The following is a 21,502-nucleotide window of genomic DNA, read 5'->3' as shown; positions in this document are numbered from 1 at the left end:
TATATAAATAAAAGTGACAAATTTCACGACTCTAAACCCAGCAGTTGAGATTTTGTAATTTTTTCCCGATCTTATAGTTCTTATTACAAAAATACCCGGTACAACAAAACGGTAGGACAAAAAACCCCCAAAATATATTCTAACTGTTATTTTCAATTTAGCCATTTAATTAAAAAATTACGTCTACACGGTCTCGTCTGCCGCGTCTGTAGACGCGTAGCGACAGTTCGTAGCCAGCTGCTACGCGAGGCGGTCGTAGATGCTCGTAGACGGCTACGGGACGTGAAGAAAGTTCGTAACTGTAATGTTTAAGTTTTTGTGTACATTGTACTATGATTAGTGATGTCAAAGGACAGTGACTTAGTTTATTGACACTTTTGAAGTAAGTGTTGTTATGTTTGAGAAAATAAAAGCTGTTTGGTAAGTTTGCTTTCACTGATTGTATTTGATTATCTTTAGACTAAATTAAAAATTGTAGTTAGTAAAAAGAATTTTTTTCGTTGGGGTATGCAAAAAAATATTATTTTAATAATTTTATTAAGATCCGGTTTAAAATATTCCAAAAGTAAATGTTAACATACTTCAAATTTAAAATAACGTCTTGATGATAACATCTAAATTTTACAATGGATTTTTTTTTATTTTTATGCGTAATTTGTAGTTTTTGACAATTTTTTTAAGTTAATCTCGGGTGTGGATTATTTTTCAAATGTAAGCTTTAACTATCATCATACTTTTTTTAAATCTTATTTTACTTTTAATTCGTAATTTATTATAATTTTTATTGATCTTTTCGGTATATAAAATACATCTTCACGGAACACACATATCTACGTAGCCATTCAATTCCTCTGTGAATTCACCGATCTAAAGAAATCCCAGCCGGCCTAATTATTTTCAGTACGAGAGGAGCCAGCCGAACAGTAGTAATTAAGTTAACAGGCTGAATTATACTGGTACTAATTATAATGATAACTTGTTTTCTGAAATAAAATGAGCCGCCTTCAAATATGAATAAAATTGATAAATTAGAACCGAATTTGATGGTTCTTTAGGGAAATACAAATAGGGGAATTCACAAAAAAAAATAGTAATTATTTATTAAATACGTCGAAGAACTATCGTGAATGCGGACAATTAAATTAGACACGTTCAAAAATATTTTAAGATTTAAATTCAAGTAAAGTTCATTTTATTCCGGAAATAGCAAAATTATTATTTTCTTTTTTTTCTAGGATGATTTATATTGAATGTTTATCTATAAAAGGAATTAAGGTAGGTAAATCAGTTGTACCTAATATTACAAAGAAAGTGTATGTTTTTACCGTTTAACTGTCAAATTTTACTTAAAAGTATACACAACCTTTTTCCTTAAATATAGGTAATTTTATAAATTAAAATACTACTGAGACACTAATTTATACATTTGAAACAGACAATGACACGCCTTAAAAGCAAAAATCCAGCCTTGCATAATAATTTGGACAAAAATCGTCAATCGTCATCAGATATTTCAAGTCAATCTGACTACTAGAATTTGATCAAATTTAACTTGCAAGATTTGACTACAGACAGACAGACAGACAGACCGACAGACATACAGACAGACAGACAACGGGACAGGTGAAACTAAATAAAAGCTCGTAAAAACTTACAATAACTGCTTGAGTCTAGCGGGGAACTACATTCTTCTCAGGCGGTTATTGTAAGATTTGCTGTCTGACTACTTACTCATAATCAACTGATTTAGTTGCTCTACTTACTAATTTTAGGTGTAGGAGATGTAATAAAATTAATATCCATGATACTAATAATTAATTATAAAAACCGTTTGTCTATTTCAATTTCACTCTTAGACTCGACTTAGATTTTAGTATGGATAAATGGGATACCCAACAAAGGACTTAGTATATTTATCATCCTGGAAAATTGCACAGATCTTGTGGGATAGCGATAAACGGATTCTGTACACAAAGTCGTGGAATACAAAGTCTGTTCTAAATGATACTGTAAAGCTCTGAAATCTCCATTTTATGAAGTTTGGGCGTGTCTATTTACTTAAAACATTTGAATATTGCACTTACGCGATGAACAATATGGTTGTGTCTATAAATTTTTGAGATAGCTCCAATATTTGTAGGGTTAAGGCATGCACACATACTTAAAGAGTTACCAGTGCTAAAATCCACCATTCGGATAGGCTTGCCCATACAAAACTTGGCGCTAGAGAACAAATTCCAATACCCATTACATACACTAAGCAAACATTTCCTGGAACTACTTGCGCTCTGCACACATTTGAGCACACATTTTGAGCAAAGTTTGTACTCAAGCAGTTTCTACGCCATTCTAAAATTCTGACGTGTTTACTGACTCGCTGGAATCATTTGTAATTAACAATTAGATATGAGTAAAACATACTGTACATAGTTTATTTATGACGCTCACTGATTTACAGACTTCTTCTTTAACGTGTCTTGAGAGAGAGAGAGAGAGACGTTTACTATTTATACATATCCGGTTTACGAGAACAAATAAATAAAGAAGGAAACAATAAAAACCGGCCAAGTACGAGTCGGACTCGCACACGGTGGGTTCCGTTCCATTATATCTAGTGCCATCCACCAAGACGCGTGATTTTGTCAAAATTAGACATAAATATTTATTAACCGACTTCAAAAAGGAGGAGGTTCTATGTTCCAACGTTTGTATTTTTTTAATGTATGTTTGCCGATTACTCAGTCAATTGTGGATCGATTTTCAAAATTCTTTTTTTATTCGAAAGAGTTATCTTCTGAGGTAGTCCCATTGTCACCAAGTCAAGATCTGCTGATGGGATCCTAAGGAAATCGAGGGCAAACCTCAAATTTTATAGGCACACCTATGGCGATTTTGTCATTTTTAGAACTAAAATGAGCATTTACATTCAGAAAGTATCATTTGGTAACCTGGACCTGATGAAGAAGACCGTAGACGACCAATGGAACTCATCAAAGCTAAGTAATGCTCACTCGTATATAAACGATCATGATTAATATACCTAGATAAGCGACTAAGAAGAAGCTTTAAGTTAATGATTCATTCGAACTGATCTAATGCTGAAGCCAGAAGGTTGTCAACGGAACTCTGTTATAAAACAACGTAACTAAGTCGTGTTTGGGCTTAATGGAATCATTGTAAGATGTACTTTGGCTACGAATCACTAAAAAGTGAGAAATAAGGAAAATTTTTAACAAAAAAGTAAAACCGACTCCAAAAAAAATAAAAAAATATGTAAGTACGTACCTAGAAAAATGCTTTCGAGGATTTTGTAATCGGTTCCATATTTTTTTTTTTGTAGTCGGTTTTACTTTTTTGTTAAACAAAAATTTTATTCTGTTTTTAGTACTTGCTGTTATAGCGGCAACAGAAATACATCATCTGTGAAAATTTCAACTGTTCATTGAACTTAAAACACATGAAAATAACAGTTAACAAGAGAAAGATATGTACAAAGGTAAACTTATTCCTTGAAGGGATCTCTTCCAGTTAACCTTTGAAATATTGAAATTTGTTATCATTGAATTCTTCCGGAAAATAGCAGGTTATTGGGCGAGTTTTACTAACCGCCCCTGTGAAGCTTTTTAAACGGAATTTTCGACTCAGTGTCGTCACGCCTTTGATGCGGTAAACTGTGAACATCGATCAATATATAAAAATATTTGCTAACTATAATAAAATTAAAAAGAGACAAAAATTACGAGAGTGTTAAGTCAAAAGAATTCAACCACCTGAAGAAATATTCTGGAATATTTTGAAGACAACAATACGAATACGATAATAGAGTAGTACGTCATGAAATAGTACATTCATTATAAATTACTTTTAGATTTACTGTTAAAACTATTTATACCAAAACGTTTTTTTTTCCATTAACTAACATTTAAACGACAGTTAAAATGAAAGTGTAACTTGCTATGCATTGTATACTTGCAATCTAACTCACTGTACTTGTTTGTATTTATCTTCTACCCACTTTGATTTTGTTAGCATGACCGTTTGCGCATTTAATTTAGTTCTTAAGGAAAATATGTTTTTTCAGTTAGTGATTGTAAATCTTCTGAGAAATAAATAATCTTAAACCTTAAACCTTAAACAATAGCTGAAATAAAAATCCATTCCAAAACAACGCGTTAGGAGTGTCAGCTTGATTTTAGTCGTTGTCAAAGGTAGGAAAATGCGGCGGTTACCGAAAATCCCGCAGCCCGTCTGTTTACATTGCTATTGAAAACTAAAGCGATCTTAATTCCCGTGCCCACAATACGGGCTTTTATGATTACTATGTCAACGAGCTTAATGCGTGGAATTAAAACAAGTTGTAATCAGAATAATGATTTGAATTGAAACAAATTTATCACAATCCATATTACACTGATCGTTGTTAGTGTAAGTAAGTCTAGATTGTTATAAGACATTTTGCAGTGTACGAATACTGCAAGATGTTTAAAGACTAGCCGCTACCCGCGACTCTGTCCGCGTAGAATTCAGTTATCGCTATCCCGCGGGAACAATGCAATTTTACGGGATAAAAACTATCGTATGTCCTTCTACGGGGCCACTATCGGTATTCCAAATTTCATCTGAATCGAATCACTGGTTTAGACGTAACAAAACAAACAAACAAACAGACTTACAAAGTTTCGCATACAATGTAAAGTATCTTTATAGTTATTTTATTTTGCTAATCGAATAATCTATAATATCCGTGCGTGCGTTTTTTTTAACCCCCCACGCAAAAAGAGGGGTGTTATAAGTTTGGCCGCTATGTGTGTCTGTGTGTCTGTATTTCTGTGCGCTGTCTGTCTGTCTGTAGCACCGTAAATCTTAAACGGCTTTTAAACATAAAATTTGAATGCGTTTTTTTTTTTATTTAATATCAGGCTTTCTAGCGATGCTTCTTAGACATGTTTCATCAAAATCGATTTAGCCGTTTTTGAGATCATCATCCCAGCCTATATACGTCCCACTGCTGTGCACAGGCCTCCTCTCAGAACAAGAGGGCTTGGGCCATAGTTCCCACGCGGGCCCAGTGCGGATTGGGAACTTCACACACGCCTTTGAATTGCTTCGCAGGTTTGTGCATGTTTCCTCACGATGTTTTCCTTCACCGCAAAGCTCGTGGTAAATTTCAAATGTAATTCCGCACATGAATTTCGAAAAATTCAGAGGTACGAGCCGGGGTTTGAACCCACGACCCTCTGCTTGAGAGGCGATTAGTCAAACCACTAGGCCACCACGGCGTTTTTGAGATTTTGATCTTAAAATTGACAAAGTCGGGGTTTTCGAACTTTTTGTTGGTAAGGTTATTTCGTAATGTAACTATCGCCATCATTATCATGATCATTAGCCCGGAACGCTCGCGATGTCGTCACTCCACCTAGTGGGAGGCCTGCCTACGTTTCGGTTTCCAGTTGGTTGCCACTCGAAAACTTTTCGCCCTACGGTGTTACTTGCGCAATGAGGCTCGTCCATATTACACGCTTTTATTTAGTTTCGTACCTGTCCCGTTGTCTTCCTGTCTGTAGTCAAACTTCCAGTAGTCGGATTTACTTGAAATTTGGCATACTTATGTAATTTGCGTGACACTACAATAATCTGCTAGAGACACTTTGTTAGCCCAGCCTGGATCGTCTCCGCAGGGCGAAACTCTTCAACGGTTAATGGCATCGACTTGAAATTTGGTACGCAAATGTAGTTTGGGTGGCAATGCTAGTAAAGACGACAAAAAGTAGTCAGCAAAAAAACTTTTATTAAAATTGTTTTTTTTTTTACCAAAAACTTATTGTTCGAGCTAAGTCGGTGAATTTAGTTCTTCGGCAAATTTCAGTATCCCGGCTTATATCGCGCAAAAAAACAAAGACTCCGAGCATAGCTCCTTCCTTACCTCGTTTCGAGACTCAGGGCCTCTCCGAGAGGCTAACAGTGAATAGTGAATATAATAATAATTTGAAATTAATTAAAATAGGTATATTATATATTTATGACTCTAAAGTCTATTTATGGTCTAAAGCACTGTATAACTGTTATAAAGTCATTACTTACGAGTTAACAATAGTTCTGCTCTTATTACTTAGCGTGAAACATCTACATTATTCTTCACAATAATAAAGCTCTAAGAACCAGCTTACTCCCGCGAGGCATATTTGTACACGATGTCTTATTATTGGATTACCAATTAGTGATAAACAAGCTTAAATTCATTATTACAACACATTCACTAGTAAATTTAATGAAGTAGGTAATAATTTGGAGCTTAGTATAAATATTTTGGTGCGTAATTATCTTATTTTGATGATGAATAACAACTATTATCTTTGTACTAAATATGTTGATCGATTTTCGACTGGTTCTATCAATCTACGGACAGTTTTGTATGTCTATGAGTAATTTATCAACATATTTTTAATTATGTAAGCATTTTAAAAAAGAAGATTTTTAAGTAAAGAAAGACACCATCCATTTTAAACCCCCGATGCAAACAGAGGGGAAGTTTGACCACTATGTGCATCTGTGTCTGTGTGGCTGTCTGTGGCACCGTAGTTCCTAAACGGGTTAACCGATTTGAATGCAACTATTGTGTTTAAGAGCAGGTTTTCTACCGATCGTTCTTAGACATGTTTTATCGAAATCGGTTTAGCCGTTTTTGAGATATTGAACTTTGAAGTGACAAATTCGGGAGTTTCCCAACTTTTTACTGGTTAGGTTATAATTAGACGTTATTCAGTAATTTCGCCGAGCTCTATATATACTCTAGATGCTCTGAGGCCATCATATAACGCTCAGGTGCTTGCGATCGCACCGCATCTCTTTCTGCCCACATCTTGTGCCGTGTGACTGAAAGTAGTGGTGGGAAAGATCATGATTCCGCGTGCGTTATACAATACGACCTCAGAATCGCATCTAAAATAGACAACGCGTGAATTAATATCATAAGACTACCTAAAAACAAAAAGAGGGTGAAGCTAGTAAAACAAGAAAATTTAACCGAATGGACATTACCTAAAGCCCTGCCTCGCGCTTAGGCTCCAATACAATACTTTTCATTAGTCATTGTATTCAATGACTCTTTATTGCACACCTTGGTATGTAAATTATTTTTTTACCAAAAACTTCTTTCGCACTTGTTCCTTTATCAGCGATTAAGGAAGAAATGCGTTTATATAGTTGCCCTAGTTCCTTTGCAAGAACAGAAGGTGCTGCTGCGAAGCACGCAGTTCTCCCTTCATCTATGGTGAAGGAACTAGTGCGAAATAAGTTTTCGGTAAAAAAATCATTTACATACCAAATTTACGTACTGAATTTCAAGTCGATGCCATTAACCGTTGAAGAGTTTCGTCCTGTGGAGACGATCCTGGCCGGATTACCAGGATGTCACTACCAGATTATTGTATTGTCAAGCAATTTACATAAGTATACCAAATTTCAAGACAATCCAACTACTGGAGGTTGGTCAATGCAAGATTTGATTACAGACAGACAAAGGGACAGGTGAAACTAAATAAAATCTTATAAAAAAAGCATTAGTTCCTTCGAAGTAACAGCCAAAAGAATTATCGCGATTAATCCGTTATTATTAAAGTTTAAGAAAAAGTACAGCAATTTTGTAATAAAAAAGTGCCGAAAGCAACAAAAGTGATAACATTGGAAATTTTAGGTGCAGAGTGCTGTAAGAGCACCCTTGTGCCTATAATTTTTCCACCTCACGCCTCGCTCAGCGCCTTCACTAATGAAAATGCCTGATAAACATCGAGATTGTATTTTCCGATGCCACTTGATTGTCTTTCTCATTACCTAATTGTCCTACTGGCGCGCTTCATCTGTTATACTAATAAATTGGGGTTGTAGCATAAGCACAAGTGGCGAATAATAATATTCACTTCGTTATACAAAATGTGACTATATCTAATTTATTGAATCAGGCGTTACTTTGCGGAGGTCCATATCAATGAACTAAAATAATTTCCGTGCTCACCCGCGACCTTACGATAGCTAAGCTTACACTTACTTGGGGAGTTACAGTGACAAGTTAAAACGGTGGTTGTGGTTCGTTAGTCTAACAACTGGTAGCATGGTGTACGGTTGTGTCACTCTGAAGATGAGCTCTGGTTGAGTTCGAAACGCGTCAGTGTAGTGTGGTGGTGGTGATAGATGGGTTTGTGTGATTTGTGTGTGTTCTTACAGTATGGAGGTGGAGGAACTGCATGAACACGCATATTTTGCATAAGCTTAGCTATCGTAAGGTCGCGGGTGAGCAAGGAAATTATTTTAGTTCAGTGACTATATCTTTTTGGAAAGTTGTCGTCGTGAAGTCGTAATAGGGAAATAAGCGTAATATGTAGAAGTATTTTTAGGTGTTCTCATATATAACTTTATTAATAGTGTTTATATAGTCTTTATTCATATTTGGCTTGACATGTTTCGAACTAATTTGTAGTGCTTCCCCTAGGAACACACGCCACGACGAATCTAATACCGGCACAGAAGTACCCACTTCTCACTGTCATTTATATTTTTGTTTTCAAATGTAGGTGAATATCTTTACTACTTGACAAACCGACATAGTAAGGAAAGCTTGTAGTCAGTGTCTGCAATTGATGAATAAAAAGAGGGAAAGTTTGATACACACTTCGAATTTCAGTATAGCCCTCAATGCACACCCTGCGCTCAAATATTTACAAAAGCAGTACTATCTCTTTTTCAAAACATCATGACGATAATGACAGCTCCGTAATCACACCAGCATCATTATAAACTCCAACTAAAACTTTACGTGAAAAATCTCTTACAAATCCACATAACATAACATTACGCCTCTAAAAACGAAAATTATATACTCGTAGAGCGTCACTTTTTACACGTGCAAATGATATTTATATTGTTCCTAAAATCTGAACAATGGTTTAATTTTACCAAGAACACAATGGGTAAAGAAACTGAAAAGTGAGTAGGTAGGTTGGTGTATATGCCTGGGTACCACTAGGATGGACGGGAGACGCAATAAGCAGTTTTACAATACATTGCGCGAGTTAACCTGCTCTGGCTCTGCGGTGAACTTACCGATGGCACAATGAACAGAGAAATTTATTTCTGCTCTGTCTATCGTAGATGTTGTGGTCAGACTGTACAACAGCCAGGTGCCCATTGTGCCTGCATTCATAACTTTAGAGGCGGCTACTTGATTAAATTATTAGCAAGGTTTCTGTACAGTTTGATAAAGATTTGTGTAATTAATTAGCTAATTTTAGTGGGTGGAGAAAATCGAAAAAAGCCAATACAGTGCAATACAAATATTCTTTAATAAACACCACGAATAATTATATTGAGTTAACAAAAAAAAACCAGGATATACAATAGGTGGTCTAAACGCTTAAAAGCGAACTCTGGCAGATTGACATTTAGATAAATATTATAAACTAATACAAATACTTCAAAGCAGGTCTGTGGAGGAAAAGAATAGACAAGATAACTTATGACGAACGTCTTGAAATTAATATCCTCGTTGGACTCTATAGTAAATTTGTATAGGTATAATATTTGAGTAGATATTTATCTTTACAAGAATTAAATATTTATACTGTGACCATAGTACAAGCTTTGCTTAGTTTGGATAAGGTCAATTCGTGTCAATTGTCCCATTGTTTATTTATTTATTATTGTATGCAAAAGGAGCATAAGTCTACCTCATGATGATGATGATGATGAATCCCAGCTTATATACATACTTATACGTCCCATTGCTGGGCACGAGCCCGAGTTTGAATCCACTATCCTTTGCTTTAAACGACCATAGGTCAAACGACTCAGCCACCACGTCTTTTCTTTACCTACTTACATTCTACAAAGTTCCTACATTAAGATATTGCCAACTATGCAGACGGAATATGTTCACATCTTACCACTACCATGTTAGTAATCCGTCACTGTTACACTCAACAATTTGCGAAATACGCAATGAAGCGCCATTTCTGAATTGCTCACATCGCTCACGCCATCCCTCTCGATTAGCATCAGCTGCAAACAATATTGAATTACGTTGAAAGTCATTATTTGCTCTATATAGTGTTGCTAAACAGTTGCAAGTCGATAGTCTATCGATATATTATAATCTCAGGTATTTAGGCGAGGGTAAAACGTACAATAAAATTAAATACGTATATTGTCCGAGACTTGGCATTAAAATATAATAACCTAACCATCAAAAAGTTGGAAAACACCCGACATTGTCACTTCAAAGTTCAATATCTCTAAAACGGCTGAACCGGTTTTGATAAAGCATATCTAAGAACTATCGCTAGAAAACCTGCTTTCAAATAAAAAAACCGCATTCAAATCGGTTCACTCGTTTAACAGCTACGGTGTAACAGACAGACAGACACAGATAGCGGTCGAACTTATAACACCCCTCTTTTTGCGTCGGGGTTGAAAATCAGGAGTTGTTTACTCGTTACAAATCATCATCGTCATCATCATCCCAGCCTATATCTATATACGTCCCACTGCTGGGCACAGGACTCCTTCCAGAATGCGACGGCTTGGTCATAGTTCCACAAGAGCTCAGTGCGGATTGGGAATTTCACACACACAATTGAAGTGCTCCGCAGGTTTGTACATACATTTCAAATGTAATTTTTCGTACATGGGTTTCATAAATCTCACGAGTTGCTGGCCCGGATTTGAACCCGAGTAACCATAAGTCAAACCATTAGGTCACCACGATTTTTTTCAATTTTTTGTTAAAAACAATAATTTTAAACAATGATTAACTTTATAACATTAAAAGGACACTCGAAGCGCATTCCAAAATAAAATGGCAATAATGGCCGCTGCAAAGCATGCTGATGATGGTACACGGTGACAAATGACACCCGTCATACAGTTTGTGATATTTAAGCGATAGTCACTATTCCTAAATTTTATTATACTTAATACTTGTCAGCTCAAGACGAATAAGATTTTAATTGAAAACTATCGATTGTGAATCTATCGACAGTTTAGTAACATTACCTCTTTATCGGTTCACCCCCAGAGACCGAAGTATCATATCAACGAGTAAAAGCACGAAATGGTCCCAACTGAAGTTCCAGCTGCGTTCAACTTTAGGTTCCGTTGGAACCACTTGAATCTCAGTTTAACGTAACACCAACAATGAACTCGACAGTTAATTTTTTTCACAATACATAAACCTAATTATTTACAACACAAAATATACCCTAACTAACATACTATTACTTATTCTGTGCCTTAACGACAAAAGTTCACACTAATCTACTATAATATTCTGGAATAATTTGATGACCACATGCGCGTTGACATCATCATCATTATCATAAATAAATAAATAAAAAGACATTTATTGCCACATTAAAAAAAATACAATGCACATAACAAAAACACACTAAATAAAACGAAAATTTAGAACTACACAATGTCCAAAAAGGTAGGAAAAATATAATAATAATAAAAAACAAAAGACAAAAATAAAAACAACAGACACGTTACAAATAAATCATGTCAGCCGTATGTCCAATCTTAAACATAGGCCTCCCCATAGACATCCAATAATAATTACTCGTTGCCCGTGGACATACATGCATTGTTTTCTCTACTTACTTCGTTTTTTTTAGCATTAGAAATAGGGTAAACAATACTATATCTAGTGAAAAAAAAAAACAGTAACTAATACTATACCTAGTGCCATCCACGAAGACGCGTGATTTTGTCAAAATTAGACATTAAAAACATTGTAATATGAAACACGGCACGCGTCATCGTGAATGACTGTACCTACTTATGATATCAAAAGCATGTAAGTACCTAAATAGTCATATGTGACAATCCGTAGCAAAAGGGTCCTTATGGCACCTTATGTGTGATATGTTGATTATAGCAGGCTGCCATAAGGACCCTTTTGCTACGGATTGTCACATATGTCCTTGCTACTTGTTACACATCTGCTGTGACTTATTTTTTAAAAGTTTTTTTTTTCAATAAAAATAAATGTCCAGATCGCTTACCTTCTTTCTAATGCTGTAAAAAAAGAATTATATTGTCCGCCGATACGATGAAAAACTTTAGTCAAATTCTCATTAAAAGAAATCTTTACGTACTGTAACTGGAATATAGTCTAAACGCTCTCTATTGTCGTACTAAGGCATTTGTATGGGAGACAGAATGGACCCGTCGCCGGGGAGTTAATGCTCAGGAAATTAGCCCTACTTGACCGCTAGGCTACACAATGAACTTAGAAGGATACAATGACTATTAGACCGTCGCTCGGATCTTGCTCAAAGTGGGCCATAATCATAAGGCACAAGGTCCTTTAAAGGTTAGCTGGTGGGTATGAGTTGAGTTTAAATTGAGACTACGTTTGCGGTGAGGTTAATTAATGGTTTTGAGTTCCACTTCAAATTCTGTTAAAATTAAAAAGGCGAGAATTGGTGTGTGTGTGTGTGTGTGTGTGTGTGTGTGTGTGTGTGTGTGTGTGTTTGTTTGTTTGTTTTTCTGTTTGTTAATTCAGTTATTATGTGGTGTGTATATGAATAAGGTCAGCTGTAGGCATCTAGAGAATATTAAGGCTGCTTTAAATTTCCATTCCGATGTTTCCGCGGCATCGATAAGATCGGATTAAACTCATCATTATCACTAAACTTTTTACCAAAAAATACCTGAAGCTATTTGCAGACAAAGGTAAAAAAAAATATATATAAGTTTTTTTTTATTTATTTGATGTTTAAAATTTTGTTCCTTTATTTTACATTAATGCAGTTTTAAAAAGTTGTTAACTAGACAACAATATAATTTGTAAGCGCACTCAAGTTTCGAAAGCAGGTCTCAAGTTTTTTTTTGTTTAAAATAACTGTCAACTTCTCATATGTACATAGTAAAAAGGGACGACTTCTAAGGATATTTTTTGAGAAACAGAGGATCTATGAGGGACTGTAGCTATACTAAGACTATAAATAAAAAGGGTAATAAAAGGAAGAGAAGAATTTGCTATGAAGTTGCACGCCTTTGCAACTGGAAAAATCTGAAAATGAGATACGTTTTCGTATCATATTAAAAATTAAACCGCGAAAAGAAGATAATGAGGTTTCGTGTCATGTAAAAATATTTAAAAATATACAATTCCCATCCGTAAATTTCAAGAATCCCCCATTGGATACAAACACTTAGCCAACAAAGTCTTCGTTTTAATGGAATCTTAATAATGGGCGAAAAAATTTAAAGCTCTGAATAATTCAAAGTATTCCAGTGGTGCGGATTAGATTCCGCTTCACGCTATGGATTTGGCCTTTTTTAACCTTAAATATTATTTAATATTTCAGGTTTTACCGCGACAGCTGTTGAATTTGTGATGAAGATGTTCGTATTTACTGTAGAGTTCCGTACCTCAAAAGATTAAATGTTTCTATGAGTCAAATGCAGATGTGTAACGTATGTAATATAGTTAGGGTCAGTTATGTTGGCTTAATAACGACCCTAAAATAAACTGTTTCAGAAATGGGTAATTTTATGGCAAATGGCATATTAACAATTTCGCTTCACATTGTTATGCTTTTTTCACCTCTTTATTTTTAGTTAGTTACTTACTTACTCCGTTGGCTCAATGCTCCGAAGTAAATCGCGTCCGATACGATATGACCCCAACGCGCCTTTGTTTTTAACCGACTTCGAAAAAGGAGGAGGTTCTATGTTCCAAGGTCTGTATTTTTTTTATGTATGTTCACCGATTACTCAGTCAATTGTTTACCAATTTTAAAAAAATCTTTTTTTATTCGAAAGGGTATTCTTCTGAGGTAGCTCCATTGTCACCAAGTCAAGATCTGATGATGGGATCCTAGGGAAATCGAGGTTGCCTCTAATTTTATAGGCACACCTATGGCGATTTTGGCATTTTTAGCATTAAGATAAGCATTTACATTCAGAAAGTATTATTTGGTAACCCGGACCTGATGAATCATGTTCATGCTGCTTAAACTGGGGCATTTAACTACCTTCAGCTAAAAAAAGAATTCAAACTTTCCTTCAAAAACGAGTCATATAGCGTCGGTGATACTGCAATACCGTGTAACTAGCTTTTTTCAATAAGGTATAATCTCCACTGTACTAACAGTACTAACATTATACTGTTCTGACACTGAAAATTAGACCGACGAACTCTTAATCCTATCCTAAAATTCTTGTAAGAATATGACTCCTTGGACAGGGAAGTTGTTAGGTATATGAGATTCGGGAACACGATAGAGAACAATGTCAATAATCATAAAAGTAACTGTCTGGCTTTCAAATTGAAAAAACCGGCCAAGTGCGAGTCGGACTCGCGCACTGAGGGTTCCGTACAAACCTGTGGATATTATTAAAAATATTTTTATTATATGTAACTAAAAATTTACGGTTTTCGCAATGTTTCCTTTATCTGTGCTATAAGACGTTGTTTCGTACCAAATTTCAAGGTTCACGGGAAGTACCCCGAAGGTTTTGATTCCCTTGGGAGTTTCGAAAATTTGTGGAAATTTGTGGCATAAACGACTGTATCTTTTGATTGCGTTGGCTTTGAAGTTTGATTTTTCACAGCTCCAAGGGACAGTAGACCTGAGTATTTGATATAAATTTCAGCTTGATACCTCGTTTTGCATATTTTTTGGACAAACGATTTACAAGATAGAGGCGGGACACAATTTTTGCTACTTGGGAGCGATTATTTCCGGAAATCTTCCCTTAATCAAAAAAGTTTTTGAGAAAACTTACTATCTTTTCAAAAGAGCTGTCAAACTTTGAGCCACACATTGATGCGAGTTAAAAAAAAAATCAATTTCTGTTATGTGTATGGAATACGTCAATATACTGAATTTATATTATTATTTTTACGCATACTTTTAAGTTTGAAGCTGTGGTCGTCTAGTAGTTTGACCTATGGCCTCTCAAGCATAGAATCGTAGGTTAAAAATCATACGTGAAGTGACATTTTAAATTAACTGCGAAGTTTACGGTGAAGGAAAACACCGTTAGGGTACCTACGTAAGTCAGCGAAGCAAGTCAATAGTACGTACCAAGTTCCCAATCTGCATTGGGCCCGCGTAGGAACTACGAACCAAGCTGAGGATGCTGAGAGGTTTCTGCCCAGCAGGGGGATTTTTAGGTTGGGATGATAATGATAGAGTTCAAGTTTTTGTCGTAGTTGGTAATGACTTTAAAAAAACCGGGCATGTGCGAGTCGTACTCACGCAGCGAGGGTTCCTTACACATTTATAGGTATGTAAGTAAACGGGAATCGTGTCTTGAAGGTATTTCTCGCTTTTTCCGAGTGATTTAATACATCCAGTGAATGCAGAGTATTGCAGAGCCCTACTCTTAAGCAAAATCTACGCAGTGTGGGGTCAGATTATATTGGTCATTCCTTGATATTTACAGACAGACATAAAAAAACGAGATTTTCAGACTTTTCTAGTTGGTTGAGTTATAATAGCTACCTTCATACCAAATTTCAAGATTCTGAGTTCACGGGAAGTCCCTGTAGGTTTTAGCATAAACGGCTGCATCTTTTGATTGCGTTGGTTTAGAAGTTTGATTTTTTCACAGCTCCAAGGACAGTAGACCTCAGTATTTGATATAAATTTCAGCTTGCTACCTCTACGCGTTCCTGAGAAAAAGGGTCTTGACAGACAGACAAACACAGATGGACAAAAATTATGATTGGTTTTTTGGAGTCTTTTTGTATTTTTTATTTCAACTCCAAATTTGTTACTTTTACGGGTATCCCGTGAAACCATATCGAAAATACAAACTGAGACATGGATGCACAGAAAACCAGAAAAAAGAGACCACCGCTGGACAACACGCTGGTTGTCCAGCGGTGGTGTAGGGGTTATAGCACGCAGCACGGATTGCTGACGACCTGGGTTCGATTCCCAGCGCTGATCTCTTTTTCTGGTTTTTCTGTGCATCCATGTCTCAGTTTGTATTTTCGATATTTATTATTTTGTTAATTTCGTCATTTTGGCCGTATTATTGCACTGCACAAAGCAGCTGATATTATAAATGTGAAAAATTGTGAGTATATTATGTATATTTTATGTTTGTTACGTTTTCACACTAAAATGGCTTTACAAATTTAGATGACTTTGGTATCTATATATATCTACATACCAATGTCATGACGTCTTGAATAACACATAAGCTAGGTTTTATCCCAATATTACTACGGTATAGGAATAAAATATCGTAATATCAAACGCTGAGCCTAGACTTATAAAATTTTATTAATTCAATCAACGGCCAGATCTATGGAATACGCGTGTCTGGAATAAAAATTATAATCTTATGGCATACATCGTTATCGCGGGAGAATGTTTATTTAGTAAAACGGGTATTATTCTGCCTACAAATTCTAAGCATCTAAGTCTTAGATTCTAAGTAGTTGAAATTGCGAGTTGAAATGTTCCACAGAAGATTTTATATAATGGAAACTAACGTTGCACTTAGAGCAATATAATTTTGTATCACGAGCCTGTAATTAGGAAAAACCTTTATCCACAACTCCACAAATTTCAAACTCAAACTCAAACTCACAACATTTATTGACAAGAGAAACACACTACATCACAACAAAAACACAGTAAAAACATAAATAGGAAAAGAGAAGAAAATAAGAGATATTGTGCTGTAGTGTGATGCCAAAAGGACTCAGCTCAGCATGTGCCGTAGCCCTGTAACCAGAGCTGCAGCAGAATTTATCGCACGTTTTCCCTTCGCAGCATTTTTAAAAGCATTCGATATTTAGGTTTGAACACAGTTATTATTATTACGAATAATAATTAAATGACAATGTTAAACAGGAAAAGTGACTGAAAAGTTTTACGTTGCGATTGCGTAGTTAATCTTTTTAAGCAAGCACCAGGTAATCATGTCATGTCAAGTGTGGAGATCTGATATTAGAAATAAAGTTGATAAATTTTAAACTCGTAGGCATAAAATGTTGCTCGGTATAAGTGTCACTTCTGTTATTGCTTATTTGTCATAATCTTCAGTGCTGACAAATCGTTTTTGCTCCTGCGATAACGGTGTATTATATGCAGGCTTATTTAGGCACATGAGCTAAAGACCTATAAGCACTGCCGCTATCACGGCAGTAATGGGCTTCACTCCGTTTATCAGTCGTCTAACAGCAGACGGTCATAAGCTTAACAAATGACAAGCGTAAGGATGTCTTTACACAGCTTCATAAAATGCTGCGATTGCGGAGTTATCTGTTTTACGTCAGACGATTGTCGTTAGAGATGTCATTTAGCTTTAGTGGTACAGTCACCAGCAGTACCAGCACTAATATCTGACACAACAAGCGTGCATAAATATCTGATACGACTCTATTTCTAGGGCCGGAAGGACGTGTCAGGTATTTTTGCACGCTCCTCTGTCGCGGCCAAAGTGATCAAAAATATCGAAACATGAACCCTAATACCTTAATAATAGAGTGCATGTGCCGATATTTTTGACCACCTTTGCCGCTCCGAAATATCTGATGGCGAGTGTACTACGATGCGATAAGGGATTAACTAAAATAATCAAAAACCCTACTACGTAAAAAAACTTTGAATATTTAAAAAAACGGCCAAGCGCAAGTCGGACTCGCACATCGAGGGTTCCGTAGGTACATCTCTAAAAAATCTAAGTGACTAGCAACTGTTTAACTTCATTAAGTACTGCCGTAAATAATATGATTTTATGAGACCGCCTTATTTTTTGTTTCGCTCAATCTCTGTTACGGTTAAATATACAAATCTCAAATACGGAATGATGATAGAGTTAGTAAATACACCACTACTGAAAGTTTCTGGATTCTAAGAAATAAGACCAGTGGCCATATTGTTTGACGCGTTGACGTTGGCGATCGCATTCCCCTTCTATTTTTACCCTTGTCTAATACCATGTGATAGAAAAAATAGGTGAAATTAATGTGATCCAAGTGTGTCTGATAACAAGGTCTCAGCTATTTTTAAAACGACGATACGAAGAAAGTTAGTTCCTTTTACAGATTTCGTAATTGTTATTTTTTTCTTGTAAATGCCCAAAATCTTTCAGTATGCCATAAGTACTTAAGCTTTGTCTACATAGCTATTTACGACTATTTTCTACCAGCTTGAAGTCCAATCCAACTAAAACATGCATTGACTAAACTGATATTTAGCTGTCTAGTGCGGTGTAATGTGCTTATAACTCATGCTTGGCTCGAGTTCCCGGAGTAATTTGTTTAATGGTGTGCAAATTCGTGCCAGGGAAACTAGAGAAATCTTGCTACAGTGCTTGATAGACGATGTAGCAAATTTAATACGACCCTGGTTCCCTCTAATGGTAGCCTCTAGTGAAGTATAATAATAAATAATAATAACCAGTGAAATGAAGTGAAATTCTAACATTTTCAGAGGGCAACTTCGCTGTGCGGTGCGGGCTAGTCGCCCCCTTACCGAAGGCTAATTCGCAGGCATCAGTATGTCCGACCTTCAATGCGTAGTGGAACTCAGTTATTGTATGCAGCACTGAGACGAGCAAGCATCAAGACGTGGAATTTGGCTTGTTTTTGATACCTTCCATTGACACTCGGGATTCTAAATCAAATATCCTATGTTTAATCTGTGCATACGCTACACTTGCCACAATCCATATTATGTGTTCATTACGAGGTTATTTATCCCTTTTCTTGTTTACACAAAATACAGCTCCACTGTCTTACCAGGCGTGTGCCATATTCGAGTCTAATTTTATTGTCGTGGCGTGAAAAATTGACGCATTTCCCCGCTCCGTTAAACTCCGTTAGCGTGAGCGCGTCCTTATGAATCGTGTCACGTTACGCCCCTACGATGACGCTAACGAGCCTTTGTCTCATTACAGTGCTAAACGATTATTGACCTGCGTTTTAAAAATCGAATAACCTTTTTGGATTTGGCGTACTCTTAATTCTTTTACGAGCTTTTTTAACACCCTTTTTTGGGATTAACACTCGTTTGAAAGCAATTATTGTACGGTCAAGGACTTTTATTTATGAGCCACCATATATATATAAATGTCATAGTGAGATTGTATTAATTAACAAGGAAAATCGTTATGATTTTTCCTTTCAAACGGTACAATGGTGGCTCATGAAAGTCCTTGGCCGTATTGCATTATAATGTGAGAATGGGCAGGAACGCGTTTTAACGCAAACTACGATCTCCAGATTCCAGCACTGCGGTGAGGAAGTCAAAAGGAAACCACCACACTAATTTCCCAAAAAAGTCGTATATAAGTTCACTACTGATCTTCAACCGATAATCACGACACTGTGTAGAAAAAGAAATTTTTCACTTCTCATGCTCGTAAAGTTCGTGTTTATGCTGGATCTAGGCGACATAAAATGTCGTTTTATGTTTTAGTGCATATAGTAAAATTTTCGTCTAAGACCAAGGCAATCGACAGTTAAGGTAGACAAGGTGTCGACAGCCACAAACAAAAAAGTTTCTACATAGATAGGTATTTTCTTTTATTTAAATTATAATAAAACTAAATCAAAATAAATCAATAGAACTAAAAAAATATAATTATTATAATAATGCATGGAAAATAAAAAGCGAACAATTGTTTACTCGCAATCTAAGTGTAAAGCAGAGTGTCAAACTCGAGCATTAAACCCATTTTCCCCTCGACGTTCTATCCGTCGTACCGGCTCGGGTATATGAACGTCTTGGGTAAAATGAGTCGTTTTATGCTCTTGTAGGACTATTATTTTTAGCCCCGCAAACTGTGTTGATCCTCTCATGCATATTTCCATGTTTCGGTTATGTGATACAAAAGGGTAAAGAAAGCCTGGAAGATTGATAGTTGGGAATACAAATGGCAAACGAGACCGACCTGATGGACCGATCAAATAAAAGACTCAACATCCTCAAAGTTCAGCTTAGTCGTTTGGGTCGCCATAGACAGATCGACGAAAATCAATAATCTATTCCAAATGTAGACCACTAGATGATTAGTAACCTTAATCACAGGAACGACTAGATAGTTTAGTTACAAATCGATGGGCATAATTACCAGCTTTGCCTAATGTGTTACCAATGGCAAGCAATTTGTAAGGTGATACTTTTTTAATAAACTATTCCTATTTATATTTCTTTTATGTAACTGGAAATGTTGGTATGTTTGTTTGGGTCAGATCTTGCAAGTTTCAAATACTGCTAAAAGTCGGATCGCCTCAAAAATTTTATACATATTATGTGTAGATTAAATGGCAACACTAAATATTATTATTGAAAAATACACATATTACATGGTTTCAATATATATATATATATATATATATATATATATATACACTGTGTTGTGTGTGTGTGTGTGTGTGTGTGTGTGTATATGTAGTAGGTACTTAAAGTAACACTATGAATTTGAAAACATTTGACCTAAACTCATGCAACATTTTCACCTCCTAGCCCAGGAAAAAATTATAGGTAATCTGTGATTAATAACAGTATTTAATTTAAAGTAATAAGTAATTCACGATTTCAACAGCAAAACGCAATTACTCAAATTGAGTGGCTCTTTTTTATGGTCTGCATTGAACTCCTGGCGGTTTCAACTAGCAACTTAGTAAAGTCAAATATTTTATTATTTCGAGTAAAAGCAAATCGTTCGCGATACGGAATCAAAGAGAATTATTCAGGCGTTTAATAATTCCGCCAAGTTTTACAAATGAATCCCTTTGACAACAAGTCTTATTACGCGACGACTCTACAATTTCAATCAATTGCTGAGTAAAAGGATAAATTTACAAGTAAGTTACTTTAAGTTATCTAAAATGAAAAGAATTTAAGGTTCGAGTCTTTGAAACAATAAACAATCGAAACTCCATCTCGAAATTGGATAGCCGGATTGTAATCATAAATTTAAAAAAATATTTTGAGACGAGGTTGCTATTTTTCTGGAAAAAAGTGGCAATGTTCGGTAAATTGAGGGGCAGCTGGCAACATTAGTTAATTAAAAGTTGAGAGTGGCCGTTGAACGGGCGGCTAAGTGAGAAGGGACGCACTTAACGACGGTCACTTCTCAAGGCAACCTTCCGTGACTCCCAGGAATTGTGGGAATGTTCTTCGGAACTTGTTCGGGTATCAAATTATGCGGACTCGTATGTTTCTCGCTTTCCGGTAATTGATTGAGTTAGAAAAAAGATCGTAACGTTTGTTGGAACTTGGGTAATAAGTAGCTAGTTATGATGACTGCTTATACTACCGCTGGGTATACGAGAAAAAAAAATCTTAACGGTTCATAAATGACAGAGTTTAGAGATAACAAACATAAAAAAAATTTGACAACCTTCCTCCTTTATGAAATCAGTTAAAAAAGAACACAGTGTAAATTTCCAAAACTATTTTAAATTTTGATGGGTTTCGAATTAGATTATATATCGAATTAGATATTTCACATTTATAATATGAGATCG

General features: G+C 35.8%; 1 protein-coding gene across 1 annotated transcript in view; it reads left to right on the top strand.

Annotated features, from left to right (window-relative positions):
• The first annotated feature begins 240 nt into the window (after positions 1-240).
• Oct-TyrR (Octopamine-Tyramine receptor) overlaps positions 241-21,502 on the top strand; it is a 56,918-nt gene continuing 35,656 nt past the window's right edge. Inside the window, exon 1 of the mRNA XM_074099011.1 lies at positions 241-420. The gene's annotated coding sequence lies outside the window, so the exon portion shown is untranslated. The remainder of the gene's footprint in view (positions 421-21,502) is intronic.

This window comes from Choristoneura fumiferana, chromosome 16 (genome assembly GCF_025370935.1).
Source record: "Choristoneura fumiferana chromosome 16, NRCan_CFum_1, whole genome shotgun sequence".
NCBI lineage: Eukaryota > Metazoa > Arthropoda > Insecta > Lepidoptera > Tortricidae > Choristoneura > Choristoneura fumiferana.
This window is presented reverse-complemented; position numbering and strand designations above follow the sequence as displayed.